We start from the raw sequence: 18,749 nt of genomic DNA, 5'->3' as shown, positions 1-18,749 counted from the left end.
ATCTGGTCCAATCTGGTTTTTCCCTTGTTTGATAAAAATCTGATAGGTATCTTAATTGTGCTGCTCTATAATAATTCTTAAAGTTTGGTAATTGTAAGCCTCCTTGTTTGTACCATTCTGTTAATTTATCTAGTGCTATCCTCAGTTTCCCCCCTTTTCCATAAAAATTACCTTATTATTTTCTTTAGCTCTTTGAAGAATTTCTCTGTTAGGTGAATTGGTAATGATTGAATTAGGTATTGTATCCTTGGGAAGTGTCACATTTGTGGCCCGAAATGTGGTTAATAAAACATTAAACACAAGTTTTATCAGGTAAACTTCTGAGTGTCTTTATTCTCCCGTTTCCTTTGTTCTCCTGCTTGTGTTCTTATCTCTCTCTGACACCACGTGACTTCCGGTACATCTCATACATATTCATTATCATGACATCCCTCCTTTAATCAGAAATAAACTTTACCTTCACTTACCAATATCCCTCGGAAACATACAAACATCGTAACTAATGGTAATACTATAACTCAACTACATAAAATTTAATTCCTACAGCACTCATACATGCACTTTATGATATAAGATTAAAATACTGTCCCAAAGTTCTTATTAAAACTATGGCACAAAGTCTTCATATCGTTTGGGCACTTTCCGGTTTTGTTTCGGCCTGCCTGCGATATTGTCGTCGCTTCTCGGTTGTTCACTCTCAGCGTCGGAAATACTGCTCGCCAAGGCTTCGGGTGTTTCTGGCGCTCTAGTCACTTCATCAGGAGTGCTGGTAACTGCCTCTGGAACATCATCAGGTCTCTCAGTTTCAGCATCTCGTATTGGCCTTTCAACCTCTTCGCTCGATGTATCTCTGGACTGGTACATTTTTACACTTGATACATTTCTCTTATACAGGACTCCAGTCGGAGACTTGACTGTCACCATACTGCCACTTCTGGATACGACAGTATAGGGTTGATGGTAATAAGGTGTGTCTAGCTTACCACCAGTTTCATGCCTCACTAGAACATTATCTCCTGGCATGATGTCTGAATACTTGGCTCCACGTTTCGAATCTGTGTACAGCTTTGCTGCACCTTTCTTTTCAGCATCGTGGTCCCTCATCTCCTGGTCGTCTCGGATTTCCTTTATTTCTGGCATTTTTGTTGCGGATTTTTCTCCCAAAAAATGCTTCTGCAGGACTTTTTCCAGTGGTTGCATGAGGCGTTGCTCGATAGACAGCCACATAAGATAGCAATGCTTCTCGCCAATTTTGTCCTTCAGCGTGTGCAATCCTCAATCGTTTTTCAATGGACTGATTTTGTCTCTCTACTTCTCCATTGGCTTGCGGCCATTTCGGAGTTACTTTATGATGGTGGATACCTGTGGTCCTCATGTATTCCGCAAATGTCTCTGAAATGAATTGTGGACCATTGTCAGAGTATAATGTAACAGGTAATCCATATCTTGCGAATATCTCTGCTAATGCTTGTATTGTTTTTTCAGTGGTTGTGGACTTCAACACCACGTACTCATAGTATCTGCTGTAGTAATCTATCACTACCATAATTGATTCACCCGTCGGTAAAGGTCCAAGAAAATCAACAGCTACGTCGATCCATGGTCCTGTCGGAAGTTGCGTACTCCGGATCGGTTCTGGCGGATTACTCTTACTTGTGATTTGACATCCATGACAAGTTTTAACAAATCTCTCTGCGTCCTTATCACAACCTGGCCACCAAACCTTGGTTCTGAGGTTTTGCTTGGTACCAATAATGCCTAGGTGTCCTTCATGCGCTAAGGATACGATCTTCGGTCTCAATCTTTGTGGTATCACCAATCTGCAACCTCTTAATACACACTGTCCGATGCAACAAAGTTCATCTCTAATGGGAATGTAAGCCTTGTGAGTACACTTGTCCCATTGTCCACTCTGTATGCATTCTCTTACTTACCTGAGTTCTGGATCACGTTTGGATTTTCTCTCGACTTCCTTCGTAGTCACAGCTTTCGGTGTCGACTGAATAGTTCCCAATTCTGACTTGGATTGTGGACCACCATTCTTCACCAATCTGGACAGCGGATCTGCAATGTTTGCTTTCCCTGCAATGTGGATTACTTTATATTTGTAGGGTTGTAGTCTGAGTACCCATCTCTCTATTCTAGCACATGGTTTGGATCTAGGTGCATAGATCACCTCTAATGGCTTATGATCTGTGATGAGTTCAAATTCAATGCCGTATAAATATGCATGAAACCTCTCACAGGCCCATACAAGTCCAAGTGCTTCTTTCTCTGTCTGAGAGTATCTTCTTTCCACATCTGATAACGATCTGCTGGCATAGGCAATGATTCTTGGTCCTCCATCATGCATCTGGACCAACACAGCTCCTAACCCAACCGGGCTGGCATCCGCTATGATTTTGGTTGATGCTGCCGGATCGTAATATCCAAGAGTTTTTGCATCTGTCAGGCTTTGCTTCAGTGCTGTGAACGCTTTCTTCTGCTCAGATCCAAAATGAAATGGTACACCTTTCCTGGTTAGTTTTCTTAGTGGTTCTGCCACTGTAGCGAAATTAGGAATGAACTTTGCACAAAAATTGACCAATCCCAGGAAACTCCTCACCTCTGTTGCGTTCTGAGGTGCACGTGCCTCTGCAATAGCTTTCACCTTGGCCTCTGCAGGGTTTAGTCCTTCCCTTGTAAGTCTGTGTCCCATGAAGTCCATTTCTGACACACCGAACTGGCACTTGTTTCCATTCACGGTAAGGCCTGCCTCCTGTAGTCTAGATAGTACACGCCTCAACCATTTGTCATGCTCTTCCTTCGTTGGTGCATGGACTATGATGTCGTCAGAAATGTTGGCAACTCCAGGAATGCCTTGAATCACTCGATGGATTTCATACTGGTAGATCTCCGAAGCTGCATTAATTCCAAATGATAGTCTCTTGTAACGATACAATCCACAGTGAGTCACAAATGTTGTTACATCTCGGGAACCTGGATCCAGCTCTAATTGATGATAGCCCCATTTCAGATCAATTTTTGAGAATACCTTGCTGGTAGTTAGTTCTTGAAGTATTTCCTCCACCGTTGGTATAGGGTGTCGTTCTCTAATTATAGCTTCATTGGCCATTCTCTTTGGTTTGGGCACAATCACTACGGGACTGACCCATTGTGTCGAATGTTCCACCGGTTCAATAATGTCTTGTTCGATCAATTCTTTAATTTTGGCTTCGACTTTCCCACGAAGTCCAAACGGAGTTCGGCGCATTGGTTGTGCCTTGGGTTTGACCGTTTTGTCTACCGCTAGCTTCAATTGTCGACCTTTCAGCTTTCCTACTCCTTGGAAGACTGCGGGGAATTCTTGCTTCATATCCTTGTATGACTGAATTGAATTGACACAAGCTCCAATATGAAGTATTGCCAGGTCTTGTGCTGTGCTTCTACTCAGCAATGGTTCTCCCCTCTCTTCTATGACCATAAACTCTGCTTCGGTGTACTTATCTCCAGCTTCAACAGTTGCAGTAAAACATCCAATGGTCTGCAATGGCTTGGTTGCTGTGTATGGATACAGTTTCTTGGAACACTTCTTTGAGGTACAGATGATCTTTTTCCTTTTCAACTTCTCCCATAAATGTCGATCAATCACATTACTGTCACTGCCTGAGTCTACAATGACCTGAACTGTCACTCCACCAATGATCATGGGACCTTCTCATGATGTACTTCATTCAACGTAAATTGGTAACAACTCTGTTCCTCCTGGGTATCATCATCGTCACCGTCTATCTGGCGAATGGTATCTTTCTTTCCAGGATACTTTCCTTTCCCCCAGGCTTTGCCTTTGGAAGTTGTACACTTCCTCTTCTGGTCTGCATTGGACTTGCTTTTGCACTTCTTTGCAAAGTGGTCCTTACCTCCACACTTTCTGCAAACTTTGCCTTTGGCCGGGCAATATTGGTCTTTTCCAAAGTGACCTCGGTTTCCACATCGATAACACTCCACGTCCTGTGTCGACGCATATCTTGGCAGATTATGGCAATGTGAGAGCCTCTTAATTTGCTGGCTTGAGTTGGCTTTCAGGGTCATGGTATGAAATTGCCCTTCAACAGCCTCTAATGCAGCAGCAATGGTTAAAGCATCGGTGAGTTCCAACTCACTCCCTCTTTCCAGTAGACGTCTTCTGAGTTTATCTGATCTACAGTGCTGTACGACTTGATCCAATAATTGGTTGTCCAAATTAGCTGGCATGTAATTGCATCCAACAGCTAGCTGGCGTAGTCTCGTCATGTACTGAGCAATTGTCTGGCCATCTTCTTATCTTGTTCTCCGAAACAAATGGCGTTGAAATGTAGCATTCAGTGTCACTACATAGTGTGCATTTAATGCATCTACCGCTTTCCGGTACTCATCCTTTCTTCCAGTATTTAAAAGTGTCTTAAATGTTTCCCGAACTGAGGGTCTGCAGTGAAAAGAAGTAACGCCCTTCTCTGCGCTTTTTTTTCAACTGTACCGGTATCTAGAAATAGGCCACGACTGTCGGCGTAGGATTCAAATTCTTCCAGCCATGCCTTCCACTTCACACTTACAGTGCTTGCATCACCCGTTGGGTCAAAATGAGCAATTCCACTATGTGTTAGAAAGTCACTGTCTGCACTAGCCATGAGGAAATATTCCAGCCCCAAAAGTACTGAGACAAAGAGAAAATTCTTATCACCTTGAAGTTGTCTGTAAACCTCTGTAATCTTGTTTAGTCTTTAATTTTCTTCAAACTTCTTTCATCCTCGTTGCCAATGTCACATTTGTGGCTCTAAATGTGAAGTTAATAAAACATTAAACACAAGTTTTATCAGGTAAACTTCTGAGTGTCTTTATTCTCCCGTTTCCTTTGTTCTCCTGCTTGTGTTCTTATCTCTCTCTCACACCACGTGACTTCCGGTACATCTCATACATATTCATTATCATGACAGGAAGATGTTCATTTTAATACAGTTTATCCTTCCTATCAGTGTTAGTGGTAAGTCTTTCCAGTGCTCTTAGTCGTCTTGTAATTTTTTCATTAATGGCTGATAATTTAGTTTATATAGATGGCCAAGATTATTATTTAGTTGTATACCTAGGTATCGAATTGCTTGTGTTTGCCCTCTAAATGGTGATTCTTCCTTAAACTTTGTGAAATCTGCATTATTCATTGGCATTGCTTCACTTTTGTTTGCATTGATCTTGTACCCCGATACTTCTCCATATTCCTTCAATTTCTTATGTAATTCTTTTATTGATATTTCTGGTTCTGTTAAGTATATTATAATGTCATCTGCAAATAGACTGATTTTATATTCCTTCTCTTTTATTTTTATCCCTCTTATTTTATTTTCTGTTCTTATCAGTTCTGCTAGTGGTTCTATAGCTAACACGAACAGTGAGGGAGATAGTGGACATCCCTGCCTTGTTGATCTGCTTAATTTAAATTGGTTTGATATATATCCATTTACTGTCACTTTCACCAATGGTTCCTTATATAATCCTTTAATCCAATTAATATATTTCTCTGGTAGGTTGAATTTTTGTAGTACTTTGAATAAATAATTCCATTCTACTCTGTCAAAGGCTTTCTCTGCGTCTAAAGCAACTGCTACTGTTGGAGTTTTGTTTCATTGTACTGCATGGATTAAGTTAATGAATTTACAGATATTGTCCATTGTTCTTTTTTTTAATAAATCCAGTTTGGTCTAGTTTTACTATTTTTGGTACACAGTTGGCCAATCTGTTTGCTAATACTTTAATTATTATCTGTGTTAAGTAGAGATATTGGTCTATACGATGCTGGTGTTAGTGGATCTTTCCCCGTCTATGGTATTACTGTAATTATTGCTGTTTTGCATGAATCTGGCATGTTTTGTGTTTTTTCAATCTGGTTCATTACTTCCAGGCGAGGAGGAATTAATAAGTCTTTAAATGTTTTATAGAATTCTATTGGGAGTCCATCCTCTCCCGGTGTTTTATTGTACGGTAGTTTTTTTTAATATCTCCTGTACTTCTTGTATTTCAAATGGTTTTATTAATTTATTTTGCTCCTCTGTTTGCAATTTCGGTAGTTCAATTTTAGTTAGAAATTCATCTATTTTTTCTTCTTTCCCTTCGTTTTCAGTTTGATATAGTTGTTTGTAGAATTCCCTGAAGTTTTCGTTGATCTCCGTTGGGTTATATGTAATTTGTTTGTCCTTTTTCCTTGATGCCAATACCGTTCTTTTAGTTTGTTCTGTCTTAAGCTGCCAAGCTAGTATTTTGTGCATTTTTTCTCCTCGCTCATAATATTTCTGTTTTGTCTTCATTATGTTCTTCTCCACTTTATATGTTTGTAGTGTTTCATATTTTATTTTCTTGTCTGTCAATTCTCTTCTTAGTTGTATCTTCCTTTATTGCTAATTCTTTTTCTGTATTTGTTATTTCCCTTTCCAACTGGTCTGTTTCCTGATTGTAGTCCTTCTTCATCTTAGTTACATAACTTATTATCTGTCCTCTGATGAATGCTTTCATTGAGTCCCATAGTATAAATTTATTTTTCACTGATTCCGTATTTATTTCAAAGTACATTTTAATTTGTCGCTCAATGAATTCTCTAAAATCCTGTCTTTTAAGTAGCATGGAGTTTAATCTCCATCTATACATTCTTGGTGGGATGTCCTCCAGCTCTATTGCCAATAACAGTGGTGAGTGATCCAATAACAATCTAGCTTTATATTCCATTTTCTTAACTCTTCCTTGAATATGGGCTGATAACAGGAATAGGTCTATCCTTGAGTATGTTTTATGTCTACCCAAATAATATGAATATTCCTTTTCCTTTGGGTGTTGTTTCCTCCATATATCCAAAAGTTGCATTTCCTGCATCGATTTAATTATAAATTTGGTTACTTTGTTCTTTCTGTTAGTCTTTTTTCCAGTTTTATCCAGTGTTTGAGTCCAAATTAAGGTTAAAATCCCCTCCTATTAGTATATTCCCTGCGTATCTATGATCTTCAAAAAGATATCTTTCATAATTTTTTGATTTTCTTCATTAGGTGCATATACATTGAATAAATTCCAAAATTCTGAATATATCTGACACTTTATCATTACATACCTCCCTGCTGGATCTATTATTTCCTCTTCTATTTTTATTGGTACATTTTTATTGATTAATATAGCTACTCCTCTGGCTTTTGAATTATATGATGCTGCTGTTACATGTCCTATCCAATCTCTCTTTAATTCCTTGTGTTCCACTTCAGTTAGATGTGTTTCTTGCACGAATGCTATATCAATTTTTTCTTTCTTCAGTAAATTTAACAGCTTCTTCCTTTTGATTTGGTTATGTATTCTGTTAATATTTAAAGTCATATAGTTCAACATGGCCATTTCATTCTTTGTTTATCTTTCCTTTCCATTTCCTCATCACCACCTTCCCTTCTTATCCATTTCTGCTTTCTTTTTTTGAACACATTATAAGACAACATTACTAAAACATAAAATATTTCCACTCTTCCCATATCTAAAATTCCTTTAACCTCAATAGTCCCTCCCCTCTCTGAGTTGCCCGTTGTCCCTTGTCGGGCAACCACATCTCCCCTCTCCATTTGGATTTGCGAATCCGCTCGCAAGCATCAACTGATTTCGCAGTGGCTGTTATTCTTCCCCACCCAGCCCCCCAGAAAAGATTTTAATCTTCATATATAACAAAGCTCACTCTCTTAATTCCCTCCTTACTTTCTTTCTTCCCTTTCTTTCCCTTCTTAGTTCTTACTTATACTTTATTCTTCTTCTTTATATATAGTTTGTTGTCATTTTTGTTCTTGTTACTTCTCTTCATCTCTCTGTCTGTTTTGTAGGCGTTCTGCAAATTTTCGTGCTTTTTTCTGAATCCAAGAAAAGTTTGCTTTGCTGCCCCGGGATAACTATTTTAAGCACAGCTGGATATTCTAAAATAAATTTATAACCTTTTTTCCATAGGGTCAATTTTGCTGCGTTAAACTCCTAAAATGGTTGATGTGATTTTTTTTAAAAACCTATTTATTTGACCACTGCAGTGAAACACAAAAGTCTGCAGACACTGTGATCAATGTTAAAAACACAAAATGCTGGAGAAACTCAAAAGATCGAACAGTGTATTTCATATAGCAGAGCAAAAGATACATAACCAACATTTCAGGCTTGAGCACTTCATCAAGGTATGAGCAAAATGTAGGCAGGCACCCAAACCAAAACTTGAATGCCCGAAACATTGGTTTCTTTATCTTTGCTAGATAAAGGACACTGCTTGACCTGCTGAGTTTCTCCAGCATTGCATTTTTTACTAATTTTCAGAACTTGTTTTCTACTTCTGCATTGGAAGATTTGCTAAATTGTATATAATTATTGAAACAAAGCTAATTAAGAAAATATTTTTCCACACTGTACTCCTTCACATATGCTCCATCAACATCTGCATGTGTAATTCTTTCTCCATTCCCAGGACATTTAACAAAATAACTGTAAATCTGAGAGACAAGTGCAAACTCACTCTCTCAGGTGATTACTTCTGTAATAGTCACATTGACTAATGGTTGGAGGCACAAATGAACTAAATTCTAAATATTTATATGTTTGCCTTGTATTTCAGTTTGGTGCTGCGTGAAAGATTTGGGAAAGGCACAGCGATACATCACCAGTCCTGTGAGTAAACAATGCTTTCTTACATTAATTTAATGAATGTATTGGCTGAGGTGCTCAGTTGCCCTGATCTCTGTAACCCTCCTTCAGATTCTTGAATCTTTATTTTGAAAATTAATTTTTTAGCTGGAAGATCATTGGTCAAATTGATGGTAAAGAGAAGGAAATCAAATACAATGCTTCTTAACTTTCTCTATGCTGATCCTTCTCCCTTCAATTTGATCAAAATATTAACTGATCTTTTGCTTGTCTTTGCACCCCAAATACCTGCTTGTTCTCTTGTACTTTGCCAAAATGTCAATTATTCTCAACTGCAATATATTCAGTGAGAACTGATATTTGCTTACCCTGTTTCTTTGGGTGCCCATAGACATACCAAGATTAAAATGCTCAAACAGTTACCAGCAATAGGATCCTGGCTATCTTTTCTCTTTCTGACCTTGGAGCATGGAACCCAATTGTCATTTGCTTCCATCTGTTTTGGAGGACAAGCAAGGCATTGCTGGAACTTAATATTTGCCTCTTAGTTCAAACATGACCCTTCCCATGATCAAATTCTCTGTATATTTACAGCTGTAGAGAGTTTAATTTGGTCCTTCAATTCTGGCCATTTTCAGTAAACATCATCCTCAGAACCCTACACACTGAGAGGTCCAGCAAGTGATCCTCAATTGAACCTTTGCTGGTACAATCAATTCATTAACAAAAGACACAATTAACCACTGAGCTAACAAATTGACCATAGAACCATACAGCACAGAAACAGGCCCCTTCGGCCCATCTAGTCTGTTCAAAACCATTTTTTTTGCCTAGTCCCACTGACCTTCACTTTGTCCATATACCTCCATATTCTTCTTAAATGTTAAAGTTGAGCCCAGGTTCACCACTTCAGCTGGCAACTCATTCCACACTCCCACCACTCTCTATCTGAAGAAGATCACCCTCATATTCCCCCCCAAAACTTTTCCCCATTCACTCTTAACCCATGACATTACCTTTCCTTTTTATCCCTGCTCTCCTGAACATAGAATTATTGAAGGGCTGCAGATTTAGGGAAATCTTTTTTTTCTCTTAGTCCAAACAAATATGTATTCTTCAGATACTGTTAACAAATTGCTTCAGCCATAAGAAGAGCCCTTACATTGGTTGGAATTTCAGTGTAATCCCCCTTCAAATGAGATTAACTTTACCATAGATCTGAATATTTAAACCCATAGATGGCAACTCAGTGGAAAATAACTCGATGGATACATTTATTGAATTGCTGGGTGAAATTTATGCATTGCTATTTTATTAATTGAAATATCGATCTCGTATCCAGCAACTCTGGATTAAAAAAAACTCTGCAGGATAGAAAAATATAATCTGTTTTCCTTACAAAGATTTTGGCACATTTACATTTTTCACATTGCTTTCGATGTTAGGAAAAGAAGCATGAATTTTTTTTTGCATAAAATATACAAGTATTATATTATATATTGCATTTAAATTGATGTGTCATTTCAGACCACGCATTATAATTACTTTGAATGGATTTACTGAGGTGAAATTGAAGTTAACCATAGCGGTTTTATTGATTCCAGGTCAAAAGAAACTACCTTATAATGACTATCTGTGGTATTTTTAATATTTTAGACATTTTGTAATGTGATAAATATAACAAATATTATCATAATTATGCAGGATTTACAAATAGCTACACAGGACTGTGGATCATGAGTATATGCAAATTGTTTAACCGAGTATGAAGCAAGCTCATTAGAATTCACTTTATATATGAGACATTGGGGAAATTCCAAGTTTTGTCAAGCTTAATAAGTGTACAGTTTTCGCAAAGATACATGCTTAGTTTTTGGTTTGCAATAAGTATACCCTTTGATTTATAAACATTTAACTTAATCTTTCTGAATTTGCTTTAATGCTATTGACTCTTCAGCATGTATTTCCCTCAACTGATGAATCTATTTCAGCTGGAATGATCATTAGGGAACAGATAGAAAGGAATCATCGTTAGCATCTGTAAACTAGCTGGACAGCATCCTTCAATATAGCAGAATAGAGTTTAACAAAATTCAGTATGAATGCACTGTGAGCAAAGAATTGAAAGACCTGCATTTGCAATTTCCTTTGTAGCAGTCAAAGCACAAAATGAAATTACACCAGCCCTCGAAAAACATAAGCCCTGCATTGGAGGCTATGGTCCAGCTATTACATGTCAATCAGTCATTTTCCGAAAGCTGACTTTATGTGCTCATTTGCAAGAAACAATATTCTGTACAAGCATTTATACTTACAGGAGCAATATGTCCAGAAAACGTTTAGTTGTGCATATTAGTCCACGTGTAAAAGCCATGAAGGCAAGCATTGCCCTGAGCATTTTAGTTCCTGAATGTATTAATGTCAAATTGGTAAGGATCTTTTCATTCGACAACTTGAACAATGCAACTTCATATCACAACAACTTACAGTTGCACAAACAGACAAGGAACTTAACTATCTTCCATAGGGTGTCCCATCTGACTTCTCCAGGCATGTGGTAATGTGACATATGCACAGATAATCATATAAAGGCTGGAGAGCAATCAGTTCAAAGGTAATCAACACCTGCAGTATTCCAATTCTATCTGTTGTTAAAAATGCCATAGACAATATTGTTACACCCCAACCCAGCAGCAACAGATGACGCAATTCAAAAGACCAAATCTCAACTCTAAATTTATTAATGACGATTAACTATATAAGGTCTTAACCCAATTAACCCCACTACAACAAATATACAAATATCATATCTTCATAAAGAGTGTGTGTGTAAAAATTAACGCAGACCATTCCAGTCTGTGCCCAATATTCAAAAAAAGAAAAATCCCCAAAAAATTCAGGTCAGTCAGTCAAGTGTCCGTCCGGAAACACAGTCCACAGAATTCAATCTCAAAGCTCAATGCCCCAATTCCGTTCCCCAACTGAATAACAAAAGGACATGGTATTGAACATTGGAGAGATTAATGACGGATGTTGAGTTGCCGTAAGCTTACTTATCCTTTTCCAAGGCCTTCTTAGATGACTTCCCTCGGTTCTCAAATTGTGGTTTTTAACCCTTCATTATCTTAAGAGGCATCTGCCTTTCACACAGCTCTCCTGGTTGGTCTCCGCCGCTCCAAATGCTGTTCTGTGCATTTCATTCTCTCTCTGTCTGCACAGCATGACCCAGCTGCACCACAAGTCACACAGAGTTCCCAGCAGCATCCATCCTTTATGATGACACTCCACAGACCAAAAGGTCAGTCCATGGTTTTAACAATATGCAATTTCCATCTCCCCAGCAGTCCCAGATCTTCAACTTCCACTGCCCATTGAGGTCAAGGGTTTCAAAGGCTCATGATCCCCTCAGAGAAATACTATCTTAAATAGTCAAAGTCAGTTCAAAACCATTCAGGATTTTGTATGTTTCATTTATCCCAGTAATCCTGAAAGACTGCATAATATTTGTTTTTATTAAATTAAGATCTGGTTTTCAATAAAATTATACATTATTATTTCAAATTGTTGCATTGGTTTATTTAATTGTTTTTACTGAGATTCTTGAGCTTCAGAATATCAGAATATTTGCTGTGATATGAATAAATTTTCAATTAACAAATTTTTGCTTAAAGAAGCATTTTGTGGGAAAGCAATCCTTTTGTAAATTGAGAAGTTTTGGTGGAGCCAGAATAACACACTTCTGCATGGATTTGTTCTGGGACACATGCTCTTTGATTTTTATAACTTAATTGGGTGAAGAATCCAGTAAGTTTGCAGATAATACAAAGGTTGAAGGTGTTACCGATGGTGTAGAAGGTTGTTGAAGACAAACTGGATAAAGACAGGATGTAAGGTGGGGCAGAGAAGTGGCAGATGGAGTTCAATCTGGATAAATGTGGTGAAGCAGCTTGTAAGGTCAAACTTGAAGGTGGAGTACATGGTTAATGGTGGGATATTAACAGTGTGGAGGAATGGAGGGATCTTGGGGGTCCAGGTCCTTAGACCCCTCAAAATTGCCATACATGCTGAGAGGGTGGTTTGAAGGTATATGGTGTGCTGGGCTTAATTAGTCAGGGGATTAAGTTCAAGTTCCATGAGGTAATGTTGCAGTTTTATAAATATCTTGTTGGACCATATTTAGAGTATTGTATTCTGTGCTGGTTCCCCACATGACAGAAAGGATGTCGATGCTTTAGATGGGGTGCAAAGGAGATTTACCAGGATGTTTACTGGATTGGAACAAATGTCATATGAAGCACGGTTGACCAAGCTAGGGGTTTTCACTTTGGAAAGGCAAAGAATGAGAGATGACAATGGAAATACATAAGACTATGAGGGGCTTAGATAGAGTGGATAGCCAGCTCCTTTTTCCCAGGGCGACAATAGCAAATACCAGACATCTTTATTTTATTTTTAAAATTTTGACATACAGCACAGTAACAGGCCACGAGTCAGTGCCACCCAATTTAAATCCCATTAACCTACACCCCTGGTACATTTTGAATGGTGGAAGGAAACTGGAGCCCTTGGGGAAAACCCATACAGACACGGGGAGAACGTTCAAACTTACAGACAGTGTGAGATTCGAACCCCAGTCCAGTCCAGATCCATGGTGCTGTAAGGGCGTTGTGTTAACTGCTACACCAACCATGCTGCAATCTGTGAGTGGAGAAAAGTTTAGTGGAGATGTCAGAGGTCTGATTTTGTTTTCAAATTTCTGAGTGGTGTGTGCCTGGAAAGCATTGCTGGGGTTGGTAGTAGAGGTTGGTAAAATAGCATTGAAAAATAGAGAGTTGTGGGTGTGAACTCTTGATGAGTTAGATTGTTATGGAGAAGATTGATAATGTTCTAAATATATTTCTTTCAATCCCTTGTGTCTGTTTTCTAATTGTCAGGCTATGCTATCACTGACTATAAGGATGTTGGACCTCACTGGTGAGAACAGAGAGGGCAAATGATTATAGGTGGCTCGTTTTATGTGCTTTCAATTGCTGTGGTGAATAACCAATAATTAATTGAGAATGTCGTGTGATTAGAAATCAGGTAAAATGATGATTCAAATATTGCATTCATAATGGCACATTCCCAAATCTATATATATGTATTTCCAAATCTCTATATAGTGTTACGTTAATCATCAGCAGTTTTGCCTCAAATCTGAAGGAAGAGTTAGAACATTGCATTATTTTATCACTGAAAATCAGCTTTAATAGGATGAGTATTTCCTCTCTTTTGTCACTGTTAAAGGGAAATATTTTTCTGAAGGATTTACTTTCAGAGGTCAAGATAGATCATAACTCAAAGCTAATGGGAACCGTGAATTTGGAGTCACTATGTCTGTGCAAAATGGAACTCTCAGGATGAGACTCTTGGGGTTACTCTATTATTTATTGGTGCTCGCACAAGCATCCGCAAGTACTATTCTGTACAGATTTACAAATAAGTGAAAAGTTTGGTCATTTTTAGTAAAACTAACTTAACTGACAGAAAATGTTGGAAACTTTGATTGAAAGTTTGACCCAGGCCTATTGAAAAGTTTGTATCAAAATGTGTTATGTGCTGATTTGGATTGCAAACCAAGTTTGCTACGATTATATTTACTCATGCTAATAAGTCTGATCTGTCTTGCTTTAGGCCTTAGATTGACATTGTTCATTGATATCATCTTTATCCACGTGTAACAGCCTTCAGATCAAATTTGACTGCAATCCCAAATTCAGTTGACATATGTTTGATGGGGGAAAAAACCCATCTATAGGATTACAATTATTTAGTCATTCAGAGCACGAGAGAGAGAAAGGGAGGAAGGGAGAGAGGGGGAGGGAGAGAGAGAAAGAGACAGAAACAGAGTCCATGAGATAAAGGTAATTGTTTCTGCTGCATACCTATGACGGCTGAGAATTATGCTCCGACTCCTCCAGCATGAAAACACCACCATCTGCTAGGAGATCACATGATGCTCAGGTGGAACTTTCATTTTTCATTTCAAAACCAGCCTGGTTTTGGACAACCCAGAACTGCCTCGTGTGTTGGCTGTAGAATCATTGGGAATATTTAAGGAGGAACCAGGTGTGTGTTTGAAAGATCCAAGGTTTAAGGGGCAGCGAAGAGGAGATGAGGCTTTGGTCAGATCAGCCATGATCAGACTGAATGGTGGGCCTAGCTTTAGTGGATGGGTTTTTGAGTTCAGAGAGCAAATCGAGCTGACCTTCTTTTGACAATAAGGACCCAAAGAGGTGAAAGAGCTTCTGGATTGTAAGGAGGCCTCAGGTTGGACATCCCAAGTTTCCTTTCCAAAATTTCCCAATCTCCTTTGATAATTCATGGACTGTCAAGGCTGTACAGTTCTTAAATATCTCTGATTATCAAGGGCAGTTGAAATCCTCAAAATATGTTGAAAGAATGAAAAGACCTCGATGAAATTTAAAAAAAGTTGGCTTCAAATGCATTCAAACATCAACCAATGATTCAAACAGGGTCAGGTAAGTACGGCACCTAGCATCATCCACATGGCCAGTGAGCCATCACCATGCATGAGAGTTAGCCTCCATGGAGTAAAGCTGAGGGCCAGAGGTAATGTGCAGTGAATTGAAACCAAGCTGGGATTGAGGTTGATTCATCAACACTTATCTTCAGTGCATCTTGGACTTTCTTACTTGATGACACGTGTGTGGACACCCGACACTTCCCAAAATCGTATGTCTTACAGCTGGTTAATTTTCTTGGCATCCATGACCCATTATTTACTACATTAAGTGTAACAAATTATTCATAAAATTGCATTCTCCCAACAATTATAAAATCCAATATTTTCTTAAATGTACATTGTCAACTGTGTTTTATTACAATTAAAAACCTGCCTCTAAAATTATCGACCTTGATATTAAACTTCAGAATAAATGTATAGCTGAACTATGCAGGTGTGCTCTCATGCTGCAATAATACACGATTTATAAGGCATGACAAATTACAGTTAATTTTATTGTGGATAATCTATTGCTTTATTACAATTTTTTAATCATGGTAATTAGAATTTAAGATAGAAAATTCAATCACTTCTTATGGATACTAACGACAGTTAAGTCCTTGGTGATTACTTTGATGAGGCGAAACAGTAGGTCTTCCTATTCACCAGGCTTCTCGAAAATGTATTCACGAATCAAAGATGGAGATTTCAGATAGGATAGCTAAGAAAAGATGAAAAGGAATGGAGGATTATCACTTCCAGATTTTAGATTTTATTATTGGGCGATTAATATATGTAATTCACTTTTATTATTACATTTGGATAAGTCAATGAATCGCCCCTCTTGGGTAGAAATGGAACTGAAGTTTTCCAAAAATACTTCTATGCTGGAAATTTTAGGCTATTTTTTACTATTTTCCTTTTTTTAAATTGACACATAATCCATTAAGTGAGAGATAAAATTGGTCCAATAGAGAATCAGAAAGGACAAATGTGTGTGGAGCCAAAAGAGATGGGGGAGGTCTTGAACAATTTATTTTCCTCAATATTTACTGAGGAGAAGGATATTGAACTGTGCAGGGTAAAGGAAGCAAAGGGGGTATATATGGAGACTATAGTGTTTAAGAAAGAGGAAGTACTGGAGCTTTTAAAACATATAAAGGTGAATAAGTCTCCAAGTCCTGACAGGATTTTCCCCAGGACCTTGAGAGAAGTTAGTGAGGAAATAGCGGAAGCTCTGGCAGTGATTTTTCAAATGTCATTAGATACGGCCATAGTGCCAGAGGATTGGCGTGTTGCACATGTGGTTCATGAACTTGTTTAAAAAGGGTTTGAGGAGCAAGCCTAGCAATTATCGGCCTGTAAGATTGACGTCTGTGGTAGATAAATTGATGGAAAGCGTTCTTAGAGATAGTATATATAAGTATATGGAGGGACAGGGTCTGATCAGGGACACTCAACACAAATTTGTGCATGGAAAGTTGTGTTTGACCAATCTTGTTGAATTGTTTAAAAAGGTGACTAGGAATGCTGATGAGGGTAGAGCAGTGGATGTTGTCTATATGGACTTCAGTAAGGCCTTCGATAAGGTTCCGCATGGGAGGTTAGTTAGGAAGGCTAGGTCCTTGGGTATTAATTTGGAGATAGACAAATGGATTCAACAGTGGCTGGAAGGAAGGTGCCAGAGAGTAGTAGTAGATAATTGTTTGTCAGGATGGAGGCCGGTGACAAGTGGTGTACCTCAGGGTTCGATATTGGGACTGTTGCTGTTTGTCATATATATTAATGATCTGGAGGATGGGGCAGTAAATTGGATTAGTAAATATGTAGATGAAACTAAAATAGGGGGAATTGTGGATGATGAAGAGGGTTTTCAAAGATTGCAGAGGGATTCAAACTTCTTAGAGGAATGGACAGAAAGATGGCAGATGGAGTTTAATGCTGATAAGTGTGAGGTGCTTAATTTTGGAAAGAATAATCAAAGCAAGACATATGTGGTAAATGGGAGGACATTGAAGAATGCAGTGGAGCAGAAAGATCTAGGAAAAATGGTGCATTGTTCCCTGAAGTTAGGAGTGCATGTGGATAGGGTGGTGAAGAAGGCCTTTAGTATGCTTGCCTATATAAATCAGTGCATAGAATATAGGAGTTAGGAAGTAATGATGAATATGTACAAGGCATTGGTGAGGCCAAATTTAGAGTACTGTGTGCAGTTCTGGTCACCGATTTATAGGAAGGATATTAACAATTTAGAGAGTGTGCAGAGGAGATTTACAAAAATGTTGCCTGGGTTTCAGCATCTGCAATATAAGGAAAGAATGAGCAAATTAGGTCTTTATTCCTTGGAACATAGAAGGCTGAGAGGGGATTTGATAGAGGTGTTTAAGGTAATGAGAGGGATAGATAGAGTTGATGTGGAAAGGCTTTTCCCATTGAGAGTAGGAGAGATGGATACAAGAGGTCATGGGTTGAGAGTTGACGGGCAAAGGTTTAGGAGTAACATGAGGGAGAACTTCTTTACTCAGAGAGTGGTTACTGTGTGGAATGGGCTTGCGGGAAAGGTGGTGGAGGCATGGTCAATATTGTCATTTAAGAAAGAGTTGGATAAGTATATGGATGGGGGGGGATGGAGGGATATGGCAGAGTGCTGTTAAGTGGGATTAGAGGAGGGTACTTGGATCAGTGTGGACTAGAAGGGCCAAATTGGCCTGTTTCCGTGCTGTAATTGTTATATGATTATCTGGTTATATTAATGAGAAATAGGTTTGAGAATATGGGGTCAATTTAGAAGTGGTCTTTCTCTGGCTGGTCCCATTATAGATAATTATCTTTTTCAGCTGTCTCTGCTGGTCGTAGGTTTCAAAGAATGGTAGAGATTAGATGCCCAAAGTTATAACGATCCTTTTATTTAAGATGACTTTGCCTGTTTTGAACAGTTATCAGCCAAATTTAATCTTTTTAACAAATTTTTTTAGATATCTGTAAGTTAGACATTTTGTTCAGTCCAAGCTTTCTGATTTTCCTTGAATCTCAAATACTGATATTCTTGATTCATTTTTTAACTTGTGCTTTCTAATTCATAGTGGATTAATATCATATGTTTGCTACAATGATGTATTGGATTTAAGATCAGCCTCAATGGCTGGGATTAAGAATGATTGGGAACAAAATATGAACATAACCTTTTCAGATGAAGATTGGTTCTCTACTCTCAGCTTGATTAATGGTTCTTCATTTTGTGCAAAGCATTGCTTATTATAATATAAGGTGGTACATAGAACACATATGTCCAAGCTTAAATTACTTCATTTTTATGCAGATATTGATCCGCTATGTGAGATATGCAATTTTTTTTGAAGCTTCTCTGATCCATATGTTTTGGGAATGCCCAAATTTCAAAAGACATTTTCCAAACTTCATCAACAATTTTTTTTAGATTAAAATAGAACCATGTCTGTTAATTGCTTTGCTTGATTTTTCATGTGAACCAGATATGCTTCTGTCTGCAACTCAGGAGAAAGGTTTTGCCTTTACCACATTGATAGCCAGATGAGCAATTTTATTGAAATGGAAAGATGATTCTTCACCTACCCAT

General features: G+C 38.2%; 1 protein-coding gene across 10 annotated transcripts in view; it reads left to right on the top strand.

Annotated features, from left to right (window-relative positions):
• The window catches only part of LOC138764513 (teneurin-3), a 4,541,667-nt gene that overhangs the window by 2,800,537 nt on the left and 1,722,381 nt on the right, over positions 1–18,749 (top strand). For all 10 annotated transcript variants that reach the window (XM_069940598.1, XM_069940580.1, XM_069940589.1 and 7 more), the window contains one exon: positions 8,621–8,673. The gene's annotated coding sequence lies outside the window, so the exon portion shown is untranslated. The remainder of the gene's footprint in view (positions 1–8,620; positions 8,674–18,749) is intronic.

Source organism: Narcine bancroftii, chromosome 1, assembly GCF_036971445.1.
Source record: "Narcine bancroftii isolate sNarBan1 chromosome 1, sNarBan1.hap1, whole genome shotgun sequence".
Taxonomy (NCBI): Eukaryota; Metazoa; Chordata; class Chondrichthyes; order Torpediniformes; family Narcinidae; genus Narcine; species Narcine bancroftii.
The sequence above is the reverse complement of the archived record's forward strand: the minus strand, read 5'-3'. Positions and strand labels throughout refer to the sequence as shown.